This window comes from Ictalurus punctatus, chromosome 13, assembly GCF_001660625.3.
Source record: "Ictalurus punctatus breed USDA103 chromosome 13, Coco_2.0, whole genome shotgun sequence".
Lineage (NCBI taxonomy): Eukaryota > Metazoa > Chordata > Actinopteri > Siluriformes > Ictaluridae > Ictalurus > Ictalurus punctatus.
Genome location: NC_030428.2, coordinates 2,408,502 through 2,420,000, shown reverse-complemented (window position 1 = coordinate 2,420,000; position 11,499 = coordinate 2,408,502). Strand labels below are relative to the sequence as shown.

At 42.6% G+C, this 11,499-nt stretch overlaps 6 non-coding genes across 6 annotated transcripts; all 6 read right to left on the bottom strand.

Moving 5' to 3' along the window:
• Nucleotides 1–1,449: 1,449 nt before the first annotated feature.
• trnap-cgg (transfer RNA proline (anticodon CGG)) lies at nucleotides 1,450–1,520 on the bottom strand. The gene has a single exon. It is a non-coding gene; the product is annotated as a tRNA-Pro (tRNA).
• Nucleotides 1,521–3,113: 1,593 nt separating this feature from the next.
• On the bottom strand, nucleotides 3,114–3,195 carry trnas-uga (transfer RNA serine (anticodon UGA)). Its single transcript has one exon. It is a non-coding gene; the product is annotated as a tRNA-Ser (tRNA).
• A 1,816-nt stretch (nucleotides 3,196–5,011) lies between these two features.
• Nucleotides 5,012–5,093, bottom strand: trnas-uga (transfer RNA serine (anticodon UGA)). Its single transcript has one exon. It is a non-coding gene; the product is annotated as a tRNA-Ser (tRNA).
• An 846-nt stretch (nucleotides 5,094–5,939) lies between these two features.
• trnas-uga (transfer RNA serine (anticodon UGA)) lies at nucleotides 5,940–6,021 on the bottom strand. Its single transcript has one exon. It is a non-coding gene; the product is annotated as a tRNA-Ser (tRNA).
• An 847-nt stretch (nucleotides 6,022–6,868) lies between these two features.
• Nucleotides 6,869–6,950, bottom strand: trnas-uga (transfer RNA serine (anticodon UGA)). Its single transcript has one exon. It is a non-coding gene; the product is annotated as a tRNA-Ser (tRNA).
• Nucleotides 6,951–11,158: 4,208 nt separating this feature from the next.
• trnap-cgg (transfer RNA proline (anticodon CGG)) lies at nucleotides 11,159–11,229 on the bottom strand. Its single transcript has one exon. It is a non-coding gene; the product is annotated as a tRNA-Pro (tRNA).
• Between the last annotated feature and the right edge of the window lie 270 nt (nucleotides 11,230–11,499).

Below are 11,499 nucleotides of genomic sequence, written 5' to 3'. Positions count from 1 at the left end.
TTGTCTGAATTAGGTTATTTTTTCATTCAGAAATGGACACTTCCAGGTACAATCCAAAGAACACAAAGGAAGCCAATATTAAGTGGTAGTAACTCTGAACTTACGTTGTCCTCATGATTAGTGTGCAAGATGCTCCTTTCATCCTCTATTGGAACATTGCTGAAAATGATTTCTTCTGGAATTTGCATTCCCTGAAAGGGGCCTCTGTGATAAGCAGTCAAGCATAAATGCGCTCCTTATTCACAGCTGGATTCTTCACATCACAAGATGGTCTCGGCCAGAGTTCGACTGACTATCTTGTGAAACTTGTTTTGTGACATGGAGAGCTTGCTGGTTCTTACAGCCGAAGTTGGTACACCAAGACACTAAACCAAAGGTAGAAAGCGTGGATACCCTGAAAAGGGGCTTTTGTGATCATCAGACTAGCATCAACACAGTCCTTGATCAGAGCTGGACTGTTGACATCACAAGATGGCATTGGACTAACGATGATGGATAGCTTCCTTGTGGTACAAGCCAGAGCACAACAGCCCTCAGATACAGAAGGACAAGTTGAGGAACAAAGCAAGGGCTCAGATTGGTTTTGAACCTTTGTGGAGAGAACCTCCTGAGAGCCAAGCAGCCAGATCATTATGAAGCTCGGTTGAGGTGAAGAGCAAAAATTTCCTCGATTACAGAAGGAAGAGTTAACAGCAAGGTAAGGTCAGTCCTTATCCTCCTCGATCTTTCAGGAGTGTTTGATACATTCAACCACAAGACTCTCTTGTCCATACTAATGAGTCTTGGAATTCGAGGTGCAGCATGGCAATGGTTGGATTCCTACCTGGAGGGTTGGTCATATCAGGCGACCCACATCTGCTCAATGTAGACCCTCCATGGGTTTCCACAAGGCTCAGTAATTGGTCATCTTCTGTTCTCCCTCTATGCTCGATATCTTAGTGTGGCCATATACACATGTGGGTTTTCATACCACTTCTATGTGGATGACATTCAACTCATCCACTACTTCAATTCCTCATCCACTCATGTTGCAGCTCAGATCTCAGTGTGTTTAGCTACTCTGAAGTGCTGTTCATTCCAGGTGATTCATTCCCATGTCAGAAACTTTTGATCTTCCTGGACAACTGTCAGATCTCTGTCATTGCACACAACCTTGAGGTAACCACAGACAATCAACTGTCATTTTCTTCTTACATGCTAATCTGACAAGGTCATGCCGATTTCTCCTTTTCAACATCAAAAGGATTTGTCCACTTATATCTACACAGGCCACTCAGGTGCTTGCTCAGAACTTCAAGGCACCTTCTGCCTCTCCTTGCTTTCTGTGGAATACTGTCGGGAGTAGTTCAGTTTTTTTTTTTTATTACCTCTTAATTTTATCTGTAATTTGAACTTCTCACGAACTAAACAGCCAAGCAACCCAGAGGTAAACTATTCAACATAAACCTTGGGCTCATCCGGGATTTGAACCCAGGCCTCTCACACCCGAGGTGAGAATCATACCACTAGACCAACGGGCCAAACTGCTCATGGATGCTACACCATAGACCACTGGAGTTCCACTGTACCCTGCAAGTGTATGTTGCTGTCTCAAATTTAGCCTATTACCCAAAAACACTTAAAATTCAACACAGAAGCCAATACTCACATCTACCTCTGAGCCCAGTTGGAGATAGAAAAAAAGACACCAGCCGTGAGTGAGAAGAAGCAAGGGTTCAGATGCTCTGCCACCCAGATCTGGAGAAGAAGCTCAAGTTTGAACCAGAATGGGCTACAAGGAGGAGTTCAAACTTGAACACAGGCACCCTAAACTATGCAGGGACATTTCAAGGGATTTCTTGAAAGAGGAACAGCCTCAACAGAGTGCAGCAACAGAGTAGAGCAAGACCTTTGAATACATCAGTGAAAGCATCATTTGGCTGTGTACCTACTCTCAATCTAGAGTGATAACTGCCTGTCAATGTGTGAATCACCTGGTTCATTCACATGGAGTGATCTGCCATCATCACTTCTATTGTCACATTGGATTCTGTGGGTTGGACTGTGAATAATCTCAAGTTATGATCAGACTCTGAGCATTCAAAGGAACAACACTTGACTCAGGCCCCTCAGAATGAAATGGTGGTCAACTGGTAAATTCTCAGTGGACAACTTCTAGGATAGCGGGAATGTAGTGATTATATTTGTTGTGGTGAATGCGGCAGGAGAAGATGCAAAGAAGCAGACCACCCATCTGTCTTATTGTCACGGTCGTTATTCTATCAATGGCTCTGACCTTCCTGAATGGTAAGTGCTATTTGTTGGGGTGCTTTTGGGTGATTGAAGCAACTAAAGATACTTCCTTTTTTTTTTCATTTTATTATTTATTGATTGATTGATTGATTGATTGATATTTTTTTGTTTATTCATTTATTTATTTATTCATTTATTTTTTCAATTGATTAAACGTTAGACAGTTCGGACAACATCCAATACTTTCAAAAGAAAGCACAATTAGACTTCTTCAAATAGGAGCACTTGATTTACAATATATTCATAAGCGCTTCTCGTTGGGGCTGTCTCCTCTGTGCATTTGCCTTTACCGTCTTCTGTGACTGGTGCAATGTGTCTCTGGATGTTACCCCAGTTGTATCACATATACTTCGGTTTTAATGTCATTTTCTGCAAGCTTTGGTACCTTTCAGTGACAGCAATAATAGGAAATGTTGAAACCGTAATATTGTTTCACTTCATAAAGATTTAGTTAAACTGTTCCCAGTGTATTTGGTGTAATTTATTCTGTGTACAGTTTTTTTCTTTCTTCATTTCTTTATTCACACGAACTGCTTAACGATCGTCAGCGCTTTTGTCCCTTTGGATTTGGATGTGGGTTGGATGCGAACCATCATCTGGGCAGCTCCTGAATGTTTAAAGGAACAACACCAGACTCTTGGGTCCCTCAGAATGAAAAGCATCCATTGGTTCAATTGGTAAATTCTCAGTACAACAGCAGGTATGCAACAACTGTAAACTTTTAATAGCATTTAAGGCACATGGTGTTTCAGGGAAGAATCCAGACAGGTTTGTCCTCACTCTTGCTACCCCAGCACTGGAATCACAAACCAAATCTCAGACGTAGTTGGCAGGATTCGGACCTGCGCGGGGAAACCCCAATGGATTTCAAGTCCATCGCCTTAACCACTCGGCCACAACTACGTAAAAAGCCTTGCTTCAGCATGGACCACTGTCTGATCGTATTTGATCCATGCACTTTGTTTCAGAATGTATAGGCTTCCGTCAGGGACCCTGCTCAGGCATTTCGGCAACACAACGAGGCAGTGTAGTCGGTTCCCTCGGCAACCATCCATGGACAGTGCCATAGAATCAAGACAGTGTTGTAGTTTAAGCCTAGAATGGGCTTCAGTGAACAACTCTTAAGCATAGTGAGGCAAACAGAAGCTTCAACCTATTTGTAAGCGTTCTAAACTTGATTTACAATATATTCATAAGCGCTTCTCGTTGGGGCGGTCTCCTCTGTGCATTTGCCTTTAACGTCTTCTGTGACTTGTGCAATGTGTCTCTGGATGTTAGCCCAGTTGTATCACATATACTTCGGTTTTAATGTCGTTTTCTGCAAGCTTTGGTACCTTTCAGTGAGAGCAATAATAGGAAATGTTGAAACCGTAATATTGTTTCACTTCATAAAGATTTAGTTAAACTGTTCCCAGTGTATTTGGTGTAATTTATTCTGTGTACAGTTTTTTTCTTTCTTTATTTCTTTATTCACATGAACTGCTTAACGATCGTCAGCGATTTTGTCCCTTTGGATTTGGATGTGGGTTGGATGCGAACCATCATCTGGGCAGCTCCTGAATGTTTAAAGGAACAACACCAGACTCTTGGGTCCCTCAGAATGAAAAGCATCCATTGGTTCAATTGGCAAATTCCCAGTACAACAGCAGGTATGCAACAACTGTAAACTTTTAATAGCATTTAAGGTACATGGTGTTTCAGTGAAGAATACAGTCAGGCTTGTTGTCACTCTGTCTACCCCAGCACTGGAATCACAAACCAAATCTCAGACGTAGTTGGCAGGATTCGGAACTGCGCGGGGAAACCCCAATGGATTTCAAGTCCATCGCCTTAACCACTCGGCCACAACTACGTAAAAAGCCTTGCTTCAGCATGGACCACTGTCTGATCGTATTTGATCCATGCACTTTGTTTCAGAATGTATAGGCTTCCGTCAGGGACCCTGCTCAGGCATTTCGGCAACACAACGAGGCAGTGTAGTCGGTTCCCTCGGCAACCATCCATGGACAGTGCCATAGAATCAAGACAGTGTTGTAGTTTAAGCCTTGAATGGGCTTCAGTGAACAACTCTTAAGCATAGTGAGGCAAACAGAAGCTTCAACCTATTTGTAAGCGTTCTAAACTTGATTTACAATATATTCATAAGCGCTTCTCGTTGGGGCGGTCTCCTCTGTGCATTTGCCTTTACCGTCTTCTGTGACTTGTGCAATGTGTCTCTGGATGTTAGCCCAGTTGTATCACATATACTTCGGTTTTAATGTCGTTTTCTGCAAGCTTTGGTACCTTTCAGTGACAGCAATAATAGGAAATGTTGAAACCGTAATATTGTTTCACTTCATAAAGATTTAGTTAAACTGTTCCCAGTGTATTTGGTGTAATTTATTCTGTGTACAGTTTTTTTCTTTCTTTATTTCTTTATTCACATGAACTGCTTAACGATCGTCAGCGATTTTGTCCCTTTGGATTTGGATGTGGGTTGGATGCGAACCATCATCTGGGCAGCTCCTGAATGTTTAAAGGAACAACACCAGACTCTTGGGTCCCTCAGAATGAAAAGCATCCATTGGTTCAATTGGTAAATTCTCAGTACAACAGCAGGTATGCAACAACTGTAAACTTTTAATAGCATTTAAGGTACATGGTGTTTCAGGGAAGAATCCAGACAGGTTTGTCCTCACTCTTGCTACCCCAGCACTGGAATCACAAACCAAATCTCAGACGTAGTTGGCAGGATTCGGACCTGCGCGGGGAAACCCCAATGGATTTCAAGTCCATCGCCTTAACCACTCGGCCACAACTACGTAAAAAGCCTTGCTTCAGCATGGACCACTGTCTGATCGTATTTGATCCATGCACTTTGTTTCAGAATGTATAGGCTTCCGTCAGGGACCCTGCTCAGGCATTTCGGCAACACAACGAGGCAGTGTAGTCGGTTCCCTCGGCAACCATCCATGGACAGTGCCATAGAATCAAGACAGTGTTGTAGTTTAAGCCTAGAATGGGCTTCAGTGAACAACTCTTAAGCATAGTGAGGCAAACAGAAGCTTCAACCTATTTGTAAGCGTTCTAAACTTGATTTACAATATATTCATAAGCGCTTCTCGTTGGGGCGGTCTCCTCTGTGCATTTGCCTTTACCGTCTTCTGTGACTTGTGCAATGTTTCTCTGGATGTTAGCCCAGTTGTATCACATATACTTCGGTTTTAATGTCGTTTTCTGCAAGCTTTGGTACCTTTCAGTGACAGCAATAATAGGAAATGTTGAAACCGTAATATTGTTTCACTTCATAAAGATTTAGTTAAACTGTTCCCAGTGTATTTGGTGTAATTTATTCTGTGTACAGTTTTTTTCTTTCTTTATTTCTTTATTCACATGAACTGCTTAACGATCGTCAGCGCTTTTGTCCCTTTGGATTTGGATGTGGGTTGGATGCGAACCATCATCTGGGCAGCTCCTGAATGTTTAAAGGAACAACACCAGACTCTTGGGTCCCTCAGAATGAAAAGCATTCATTCAATTGGTATATTCCCAGTACAACTGTAAACTTTTAACAGCATTTAAGGTACATGGTGTTTCAGGGAAGAATCCAGACAGGTTTGTCCTCACTCTTGCTACCCCAGCACTGGAATCACAAACCAAATCTCAGACGTAGTTGGCAGGATTCGGACCTGCGCGGGGAAACCCCAATGGATTTCAAGTCCATCGCCTTAACCACTCGGCCACAACTACGTAAAAAGCCTTGCTTCAGCATGGACCACTGTCTGATCGTATTTGATCCATGCACTTTGTTTCAGAATGTATAGGCTTCCGTCAGGGACCCTGCTCAGGCATTTCGGCAACACAACGAGGCAGTGTAGTCGGTTCCCTCGGCAACCATCCATGGACAGTGCCATAGAATCAAGACAGTGTTGTAGTTTAAGCCTAGAATGGGCTTCAGTGAACAACTCTTAAGCATAGTGAGGCAAACAGAAGCTTCAACCTATTTGTAAGCGTTCTAAACTTGATTTACAATATATTCATAAGCGCTTCTCGTTGGGGCGGTCTCCTCTGTGCATTTGCCTTTACCGTCTTCTGTGACTTGTGCAATGTGTCTCTGGATGTTAGCCCAGTTGTATCACATATACTTCGGTTTTAATGTCGTTTTCTGCAAGCTTTGGTACCTTTCAGTGACAGCAATAATAGGAAATGTTGAAACCGTAATATTGTTTCACTTCATAAAGATTTAGTTAAACTGTTCCCAGTGTATTTGGTGTAATTTATTCTGTGTACAGTTTTTTTCTTTCTTTATTTCTTTATTCACATGAACTGCTTAACGATCGTCAGCGCTTTTGTCCCTTTGGATTTGGATGTGGGTTGGATGCGAACCATCATCTGGGCAGCTCCTGAATGTTTAAAGGAACAACACCAGACTCTTGGGTCCCTCAGAATGAAAAGCATTCATTCAATTGGTAAATTCCCAGTACAACTGTAAACTTTTAACAGCATTTAAGGTACATGGTGTTTCAGGGAAGAATCCAGGCAGGTTTTGTCCTCACTCTTGCTACCCCAGCACTGGAATCACAAACCAAATCTCAGACGTAGTTGGCAGGATTCGGACCTGCGCGGGGAAACCCCAATGGATTTCAAGTCCATCGCCTTAACCACTCGGCCACAACTACGTAAAAAGCCTTGCTTCAGCATGGACCACTGTCTGATCGTATTTGATCCATGCACTTTGTTTCAGAATGTATAGGCTTCCGTTAGGGACCCTGCTCAGGTATTTCGGCAACACAACGAGGCAGTGTAGTTGGTTCCCTAGACCACCATAGACCACTGGAGTTCCACTGTACCCTGCAAGTGTATGTTGCTGTCTCAAATTTAGCCTATTACCCAAGAACACTTAAAATTCAACACAGAAGCCAATACTCACATCTACCTCTGAGCCCAGTTGGAGATAGAAAAAAAGACACCAGCCGTGAGTGAGAAGAAGCAAGGGTCCAGATTTATTGGTTCCGTTCCACCACACGAGATCCACACCGATGAGAATTCTCAGAAGTGATCTGATACCCTGAGCTTAAGCTCCAGTATTTATACTGTATTTACACAGTAAATAACCCATATGTTTCAAGAAGACTATGATATCAATACCAATAGGGTTAAAAAAGAGCTCATCTACCTTACTATTATGTTCTAAAAAAGGGCTATTCAACTTACCATTAGCTAAAAAAACAGGGCTTTTCGACTTACCAATAGGTTTTAAAACAGGGTATTTCAATTTACCATTAGCTTCAAAAGTGTAGAGACAAAACAATTTAGAGTCACCTTGGTCTTACTATTATCTCGCGGGGGGGGCAGCTTGACTCAGCTACCCTTATAAATGGCTCCTCATGGTTTTCTCTTAAAATTAAGGCCTTCCTTGCGAGACAAGAATCTTCACCATCTGAATTATGAGTAAGTTACATTTTTCTGTATTTCTAGTTTAGAATTTATTTTCATATTTGCTCTATATCTCTATTTTATATATAGTTATACTGCTTGAAAAACGGTTTACTGTACTTCCTACTTCATAATATCATTATATTACCCTTCTACTGTCCTACATATCCTACTACTCTTTATTTTTATAAAGAGTATATATAAAGAGTACATATTTTATTATTATAAGATATTACCCTTATAATATCTTAATACTCCTTTTTATTATTCTTATAAAGTTATAATGTTATGTGTGTGTGTGTTATGTCTACATGCCCGCCCTTGACTGTGCGAGAGTGTGTGTGTGTGTGTTAGCACTCCTCAGCTCTTATACTTCTTTTTGACTCTTCGACTAATAAACCATAGTGTAGTACTCTTAAAGATCTTTAAAGTGTAAATCCAATTTGTCAATATCCGCCTAATACCGCTTCTGTGTGTCTAGGTGCCCATCGTCAGTCCTTCTTCTCCACTTTACTGGATCTGGATCTGGATCTCGATCTGGACACTCATTATCAGCTTGCGCATATCATGGTGCTACTTAACTTTCTTCGCAGCACCCCCTCTGGAAATGGAAATGCGGGGTTCCGCCCCCCCCTCTCCGATACAGAATCTGCCCCGTGAACGTGTGTATTGACGCCTCTACACAGCCAAAACCCCCCTCCAGCTTTCAGTCTGAGGAAGATGTCACCTTCTCTGACCTGGGCCCCGACCATTCTTCCCTCTTCTCACCTGCCAGTCCACCCCACTCTCAGTGGTCCTCTCACTTCACCTTCTCTGACTATCCCATGTCCCCAGGACGCACCCCATTTTCTTCCCCCCACCGCTCTCCTCAAGATTACGCACCCACCAGTCCTGTGAATTATCAATAAAATTACATATTACTCATACTAAGTCTCCCTCATGTTTATTTCATGTCATTTTTATCCACAACAATGTCCTTACAGTTCTACAGGTTCATGCTAATAGTTTGAGATGGTTGCACAAGACATTACTGTGAAAGATGTGAACGATGATGGAAAGCTTGCTCATGGTGACTAGTATGACCAAAATGAAACTCTGTTACAGAAGGACAAGTTGAGAAACAAGCAAGCTCTTATCTTGGTTTTGCACCTTGTTAGAACTCGTGAGAACCAAGCAGTCAAGCAAGAAACAAGCAGACAGCTCTTGGCGTTCAAGTAACTACATCGCGGTTGAATTGAAGGGCAATAGTTCCCTCGATTACAGAGGGACAAGTTAAAACGAAGGTAAGAGCTCATTCAGGATTTCAACCGGTGACATCTCACACACAAAGTCAAAATCAAGTCCCTCGCCCAACAAGCTAAACAGCCAATCTGGCTGTTTCAACCTTAGTCCATCACACAAACCATTTCAATATAGTGGTATCGGTGCCTGCTACAGTTATTTTTGCTTTTGTCTTCAGAGATCAAAGTAACATGGCTGAGCACTGGTTTTATTACAAAGCTGTGGTTGTGAAAGGTGTAATGAGCAAAACCGCACTCAGCTGCAGAAGGACGAGCTGATTTGGGATTCCAACCTTCATGGATCTCTAATGAACAAACTACAGACTGTTCAACAGAAAGCCTGGGCTCGTCCGGGAGTTGAACCTGTCGCACCCGAAGCGAGACTCATACCCCTAGACGAACGAGCCACACACAGTCCTGCAGGCGCATGCTAAACTTTTGATCATAGAATTTTCAAGTCACCTATGCTTTTTTCAGGAAATCTGTAAGGCTTTGCTGCTTTCGCTCTATTCAAACAGGGCTATAACTAATTGTTTTGGGAGATGGGAGATATCCCGAAGCAGGGTTCTTGATTCCCCAGAAAGTCGCAACAAGCTATCCCCTATCATAACCTGCAACAAAACGTTGTTTATTTAGCCACGATTTATTACCACTGCAATAATTCCATCAACTACATTCTGTTGGCTCGGGGACATCCCCAACCAGTGTTCTTTAGACTGATTTTGTCTGAATTAGGTTATTTTTTCATTCAGAAATGGACACTTCCAGGTACAATCCAAAGAACACAAAGGAAGCCAATATTAAGTGGTAGGAGCTCCGAACTTACATTGTCCTCATGATTAGTGTGCAAGATGCTCCTTTCATCCTCTATTGGAACGTTGCTGAAAATGATTTCTTCTGGAATTTGCATTCCCTGAAAGGGGCCTCTGTGATAAGCAGTCAAGCATAAATGCGCTCCTTATTCACAGCTGGATTCTTCACATCACAAGATGGTCTCGGCCAGAGTTCGACTGACTATCTTGTGAAACTTGTTTTGTGACATGGAGAGCTTGCTGGTTCTTACAGCCGAAGTTGGTACACCAAGACACTAAACCAAAGGTAGAAAGCGTGGATACCCTGAAAAGGGGCTTTTGTGATCATCAGACTAGCATCAACACAGTCCTTGATCAGAGCTGGACTGTTGACATCACAAGATGGCATTGGACTAACGATGATGGATAGCTTCCTTGTGGTACAAGCCAGAGCACAACAGCCCTCAGATACAGAAGGACAAGTTGAGGAACAAAGCAAGGGCTCAGATTGGTTTTGAACCTTTGTGGAGAGAACCTCCTGAGAGCCAAGCAGCCAGATCATTATGAAGCTCGGTTGAGGTGAAGAGCAAAAATTTCCTCGATTACAGAAGGAAGAGTTAACAGCAAGGTAAGGTCAGTCCTTATCCTCCTCGATCTTTCAGGAGTGTTTGATACATTCAACCACAAGACTCTCTTGTCCATACTAATGAGTCTTGGAATTCGAGGTGCAGCATGGCAATGGTTGGATTCCTACCTGGAGGGTTGGTCATATCAGGCGACCCACATCTGCTCAATGTAGACCCTCCATGGGTTTCCACAAGGCTCAGTAATTGGTCATCTTCTGTTCTCCCTCTATGCTCGATATCTTAGTGTGGCCATATACACATGTGGGTTTTCATACCACTTCTATGTGGATGACATTCAACTCATCCACTACTTCAATTCCTCATCCACTCATGTTGCAGCTCAGATCTCAGTGTGTTTAGCTACTCTGAAGTGCTGTTCATTCCAGGTGATTCATTCCCATGTCAGAAACTTTTGATCTTCCTGGACAACTGTCAGATCTCTGTCATTGCACACAACCTTGAGGTAACCACAGACAATCAACTGTCATTTTCTTCTTACATGCTAATCTGACAAGGTCATGCCGATTTCTCCTTTTCAACATCAAAAGGATTTGTCCACTTATATCTACACAGGCCACTCAGGTGCTTGCTCAGAACTTCAAGGCACCTTCTGCCTCTCCTTGCTTTCTGTGGAATACTGTCGGGAGTAGTTCAGTTTTTTTTTTTTATTACCTCTTAATTTTATCTGTAATTTGAACTTCTCACGAACTAAACAGCCAAGCAACCCAGAGGTAAACTATTCAACATAAACCTTGGGCTCATCCGGGATTTGAACCCAGGCCTCTCACACCCGAGGTGAGAATCATACCACTAGACCAACGGGCCAAACTGCTCATGGATGCTACACCATAGACCACTGGAGTTCCACTGTACCCTGCAAGTGTATGTTGCTGTCTCAAATTTAGCCTATTACCCAAAAACACTTAAAATTCAACACAGAAGCCAATACTCACATCTACCTCTGAGCCCAGTTGGAGATAGAAAAAAAGACACCAGCCGTGAGTGAGAAGAAGCAAGGGTTCAGATGCTCTGCCACCCAGATCTGGAGAAGAAGCTCAAGTTTGAACCAGAATGGGCTACAAGGAGGAGTTCAAA